Source organism: Gastrolobium bilobum, unplaced genomic scaffold (genome assembly GCF_033153095.1).
Source record: "Gastrolobium bilobum isolate Gb01-03AN ecotype WA unplaced genomic scaffold, APGP_CSIRO_Gbil_v1 utg13475, whole genome shotgun sequence".
In the NCBI taxonomy this organism is placed as follows: domain Eukaryota; kingdom Viridiplantae; phylum Streptophyta; class Magnoliopsida; order Fabales; family Fabaceae; genus Gastrolobium; species Gastrolobium bilobum.
The window spans coordinates 138521-144998 of NW_026897014.1; the positions used below are offsets into that span (position 1 = coordinate 138521).

General features: G+C 32.5%; 1 pseudogene; it reads right to left on the reverse strand.

Moving 5' to 3' along the window:
• Positions 1-304: 304 nt before the first annotated feature.
• LOC133303419 (homeobox-leucine zipper protein HOX11-like) lies at positions 305-2657 on the reverse strand (annotated as a pseudogene).
• Between the last annotated feature and the right edge of the window lie 3821 nt (positions 2658-6478).

Sequence of the window (6478 nt, forward strand, 5' to 3'; positions counted from 1 at the left end):
TTTCACTGAATTGAGTGCACCTTAAATTTTTTAGTATTTAAAAAAGATTTTTACCCGTGCTCAACGATGAAATAGTAAAAAAAAAAAACCCGATGAATCAGTGAAAAACTCTCCATAAATGAAAAATATTTTTCGTTATCACAAATCTAATATCATGCCAACAATGAAACTTAAAATTAATTACATTAATATATTATAGTAAAATTTTCTTCAATTTCGATGTATTTGTATCGGACAAGAAAACTCAAAAAAAGAAAAAGATAAAGATAAGAGAAATATATTTTTCTTTATCACAAATCTAGTATATCATGTCCTTTTCTGTGTTTGATATCTATCATCCTTGTCTAAAATTTTCTTCTCCCTTCTTTCTGATTTAACCATCAATAAAACTCGAGAAAGAAGGAATATACAGAGAGATTCAAACTAGAAAAACAAAACCCAATTATCAGAATTCTATATGAACCAAAAAAACGAAAAAAAAAAAAAAAAAACTATAGATCAGTCTCTCAGAACTTCCCTATATACAAAAACAAATCAATTTCCCAGCTTCAACTCCACCACCATTCAACAGCACTAAATAAATAGTGTCGAAATTGCATGCCTTCAGTATAATTAATTCAATTCAAGATGCTGTGGGCTGGTGTGAGCAAATGGATGAAACCTTGGTTTACCAAATGGGAATCCAATGGCTTTAGAGTTTGAGTCATCGTCACTACTTTTGACAGTGGCAGTGGCCATTGCTCCTGTATTAGCATTAATGGAGTTACTATTGGAGGTAGAATTTGGGGCAACACGCTCACAAGAAGGGCACATGGTTAAGGTTGGCTGGTAATTGCATGTAGAATGGATTTGAAGTCTTCAAAGCCCTCAATTCTTGAAGCTCCTTGTGAAGCCTCCTATTCTCTTCAGTTAGTGTCTCACAGCACCTCTTTAAGTACTCACAGTCCACTTCTGTCTGCTTTAACTTAGTCCTGCATGACCCAATATTCATATTTATATATACTATATTAATTATAAGGTTTAAAGTATACAAAATTTATATCATTTTAAATAAAATTATTGTATTTTGATGATTTTTTATCTTCTCTCTAAAAGGAGATAAAAACATGCATGGTAGTTTCATTTAAAATGACAAGTTTGAGTTATAAGACAATCATCACTTAATCCATATTATAAAAGAAAAAAAGAGAAGAAATTTGACATAATTGAATCCGCAAAAGCAAAATTGTACCTTGCTCTTCTGTTTTGAAACCAGACTTCTACTTGGCGAGGGCGTAGATTGAGTTGTTTTGAAAGAGCAAGCTTTTGTTTCTACACCACAAAATTTTGTGTCCCATTATTACTTGAAGATAAAATGACAAAAGGATGTTATCAAAAAAAAAAAAAAAAATGACAAAAGGAGGTTAAGGTCACAAAAAGCAACCTTACCTATGCATCGGTTATAATCTACACGTACTTAATTGGTTCGAATCCAACATAGAAACAATTACTAAGGACCACAAAAAAAATAACCTTACCTATCCTTGAAGGCTCATGAATCTTAATAGTACTGTGTAACAACACGTGACAAAAACAAAAGAATAAGCACAAGCACTTACAGGGTTAAGGGTGTTGTGTTCTTTGAAGCTCTCTTCAAGGAAAGCTGATTGGTCCTTAGAGAGTCTGAGTTTCTTCCTTGTGTTGCCACCACCGTTATCATCTTCATCACTTGCTCTGGAAGAAGCCCTTTGATCATAAGCTTCACCATCAGAGTCTCTCTTGCCACCTCCTGAACCACTCAAACTCCTACCTCTTCCTCCTCTGCTGTATATGCAGAGATCCATCTGAAAAGATGAGGCTGAACTGTTGGGTGAAGATGACAGCACCGCCCCTTCCTCCGCCTCATCCTCCGCCGCCGGAAGCACGTTCACGTCCAAGCCCCTCGATAAACTCCCTGCATGTACCAACAGTAGAGTCCATACATATATCAAGAGATTTCAACCTTCAACGAGGAGTACAAAGAAACTCTTATATTAAATTTTTTCATAATATTTAATTATTTATTAATAAAATGATACCGTGAGAATCAAACTTGTACCCGTTTGATCTCGTAGTAGTTTCAGTAAACTTGTACCCATTTGATCTCGTAGTAGTTTCAGTATCATCAACCATTTCGATCGAAAAGTTTAAATTATTGATGAAGGTAAAATTAATAGTTTTATATTATATCTCTGTCAACAAACTAAAACCCAAGAGTGAAACACTTCCGGGGGAAGAAATGAAAAAGTGGGTTTTTACCGTTTTCAGAAGGAAGAGGCCATGGGAGAGAGAGCTGAGGAAGAAGATCAAGTTGATGCAAGACAGGGTTGTTGGCCTTGGGAGAAACACTAGGATATTCATGTTGATCTTCAGTTTTGTGACTGTTGTTGTTGTCCTTCTTTGGCTTTGCTTTTTCTTGTTGTTGATCTCTTTGTCTAGTGATGATTGGACCAATTGATAAGGTGGTGTTGAAGCCTAATCCCAGTTGGTTGGAAGCTTCAAGAGGCTTTTCCATGAACCCAATGAAAGTATTTGAAGAGTCTCCTAAACTCAAACCAAGCTCCATGATGATTTCCTTCTCTTCCTCTGCATAGGCAAAAACATACACAAAGAAGAGAGAGAGAGAGAGAGAGAGAGAGTCTTGGACTGAGAATTGAAGAAGAGGCCTTGAAAAAGAAGAGTCTTTATAATCATAGACAAGAGAAAGTCCAACATGATCATAGGATGACCCAAATGGTCCCCCTTTTCTTTTTTTTCTTAAAAATATTTAGTGGGTATTATTTCTTCTTTTTCTTTTCTTTCAAATTTTTTTATTTTATTTTCTATAATTAAAAAATTGTGGAAGGAAAAGGGTGTTTGACCGACAAAGGTTACCGAGGTTGACAAACACACGTGAAACCCTATATTTACGGTGATATAGATCCTCATATGCTAGATAGTAGGAAAATATTTAATATGCAATCGTTTCGTTTAGTATTATGTATGTAATAGTAATATATAATTATAATAATAATTTTGTTTTCTCAGATATTATTAGCTTATAAGACAAGATAGAAAAAATAATTTTATCATTATAATTATATATTACTTATGATATATAGTTGTAATAGATCGTTGTATTGAATATCTAACTCAATGAGAATATCAAAAATGCTCTCACATAATAGATATTATTGGAGATAATGAGTTTGGGAGAGAAGAGTTTAAAGGTACTTGAAGTATTATATCAAGAGATATTAAATTTAAAATGTTTAACAGTATTAACTTCAGTTTAAAAAATCTTAAATATAATATAAATTATTGGGCTCAGATTCATATAGATCAAAATAAATATACTTTTACCTATTCCACTTGTATATAAAATATTATTAATTATGTAATTAATATATCGATCAGATATAGCATTAGATGTATCGGTGGTGGATGTTGGAGATTGGATCGACAACGTTCTTCCTCGAAAGAATTATGTTTGGCACGTGACCATCATGCGGGTTAGGTCTGAGAGCATGGTTATTAGTATTGACTTGTGGCTGTGCTATGTGTAGTGATTTGTGACTCAATTTCTTTTCTCTCAAAAGTTGTGTTCTCATGAGTGGTGGATATGGTTGAGCATCATTTAATGTTTAGTTTTAGGGTTTAAAATACGACGTACGAAAGTAATATTTACAAATTTTTATTTATAAATTTTTATAAATTATATTATGTATTATGAGCAAATAATATATACTAACCATAATACAGTATAATTTATAAATAAAATTTTTGTAAATATAACCGCTCTTAAAATATATAATTATTGTGTACATATAAGTAAAATATATAGAGTTTATATAGAGTTATATAAGAGAAAAGGGGAAAAAGAGAGAGCCTAGGCCCACACACTTTTATACATTTATATATAATTTTATTTCTTATAATATAGAAAACCTTAAATTTTTATTTTAATATAATTGATCATATAAAATACTTTGATCATTCAGTTTAATTTCAATAAAAAAATTCATAAAATAAAAAGTAAATATTATAATTTTAATAGTTATTTTTCACATAAACACGTAAAAATAAAACATAAAAAGTAAATATTATAATTTTAATAGTTATTTTTAGGAAGTGAAATCTATTGGGCTTTGTTCTACTTGTCGAGATGATTATTTTGACTGGTCACTCACCTTAAACGGAGGTCATACGAAGGAGATATGACCATTTGAATTTTCAGATACGTTTCCGTGCTAAAATGAATATTCCTGCAAAAAAGAATATTGTGAGGAATATTTTGTCAATTGACGAATATTCCTATAACCGGAGAATATTCTGGTGAGTTTCTGGCAGCATAGGTAATCCATCTTAAGGTATTTGAGGTCTCTTTTGGCAAATTCCAACTCTACAGAGTGATTTCACGAAAAATACAATTTTCGAAGTTCGTGGATTACAAAGTGCACTTTTCCTAACTCCTAACTCTGACTAAAAAAAATGGCCAAATGTAGTTTCTATGATATTATAAAGCTGCAATCATTTGATGTTACCAAGTTTCATGGTTGGAAATTATTTTCAATTCAGTATGAAAGAACGTGAAATATTCTATGCTATATTGAGTGATTTTGCATCTACAATTGAAGATGAGGATGGATATCAATAGAACAAAGATGAAATTTTTTGTAAGGATTACTTTCTAAATTCTTTAAATCCTCGTCTTGCTATGACTTATAATGAGTATAAGACAACGAAGGAGATGTGGAATCACTTGAATGCTTAATTCTAAAAACAAAAGGGGTTCTCCAAAACTCTTGTAGTAGAGAAGTTCTTTGAATTCAAATTTAATACGAATTCAGTTAATTGAACTTGAAAACATAAGGAACAAGCTATAGGATGATAAATTTGATATGTCTGATAATCTTTTTGTCAAGTCTTGTGTTGAGTAAGCTACCTGCTGAATGCAGTTCTTTCAAGACTGAAATGCATAGACTGAAAGAACAACTTGGACTAAATGAATTAAAGAGGTTTATCCATATTGAGGATCAAAACTACTCTTTGAAGAGTTTGAAACAAGTAGGACATCAAAAGTCAGTTGCCAACTTAGTTTCATATTTCAATAAACCTCAAAAGGAGTCCAAGTCATCAAAAAGTGAATTCTCTTCATAGTTAATGGCCAAAAAGACTATCTTCGAAAAGAAGAAGAAGTGAAAGTGCAATAACTATGGAAAGTGGAGTCACTGGGCAATAGAATGTAAGCTACCAAATAAGTCAAAGGATAACACATCAAAAAATGAGGCTAATATATTAACTAATGAACTTGAACCTTAAGCTTTCATTGGGATGACGAAGAATGGAAATGCTAGCATCTCTTCTGAGTGATGGTTGGGTAGTGGTACTACCTGTCATGCTACAAATGACCAGAGTTAACTCATTGAAGCCACTGAAGTGAAAGACACCACGAAAAATTACAATGGTGGTGAGACATATGTGACTTATGCTGGAACTGTAAATTTGATGCTTACTTCAAGTAAATTACTAACTCTAAAACACGTTAGAGTAGTACCTTTACTTAAAAAGAATTTGATATCTATGAGTTTACTTGATAAACCTGGTATATCTTTCTCAACTATGAGTATTGAAGTAACTTTACCTTGTAACTTAAGTTATTTTGGTTGTGCATTTATGGTTAATGGTATATATAGTTTGAGTTTAGATATTAAGAGCATAACCCAATGAGTGCAGCTCAGTTGGTAACTTAGCACTGAGTTAGTGGGGTTGGACGTGTGTTCGATTCCTGCTGAATGCATTCTTGGGGAGGGGGCTGAACCTTTAGCCATCACTGATCCCCCGCACTTCGGATTAGTCTCATAGCCGGCTCAAAGAGTCGAAGCTCGTGGGGATACCGGAGGGAGCCAACTCGCCTCAAAGAGGTAATTAGGGTTGGGTAACTCCAAAAAAAGAAAGATATTAAGAGCATAAACCATGTGAGTTCAACTTTGATTGATCCAAAGTTGTTAATAATAGGCTTGGACATGTGAACTACAGGAAAAATGCAACAATTAGCTAAAAATCACGATATTCCATTGAATGCCTTTATTTGATTTGACAAATGTAAAGTATGTACACAAACTAAAATCACAAGAAAACCTTTTAAGTTGGTTTCAAAAGGATACAACTTCTCGAGCTAATACATTTTGACCTTTATGACTTTAGAAATTATATTACTAGAGGTGATCATAAGTATTTAATAACATTTATAGACGATTTTTCTTGATATTGTCAACTCTATTTGTTGAAATTGAAAGAAGAAGCTTTTGAAAGGTTTAAGGTTTTCAAGTCAAGAGTAAAAAATCTACTTAACTTGAAAATTAAGAGGTTTAGAAATGATAGAGGAGGAGAATACACAATGATAGGGTTCAAGAAATTTTGCATTTCTGAGAGCATAATACTTGAAATCACTGCTCCCTACTCACCCCAATCAAATGGT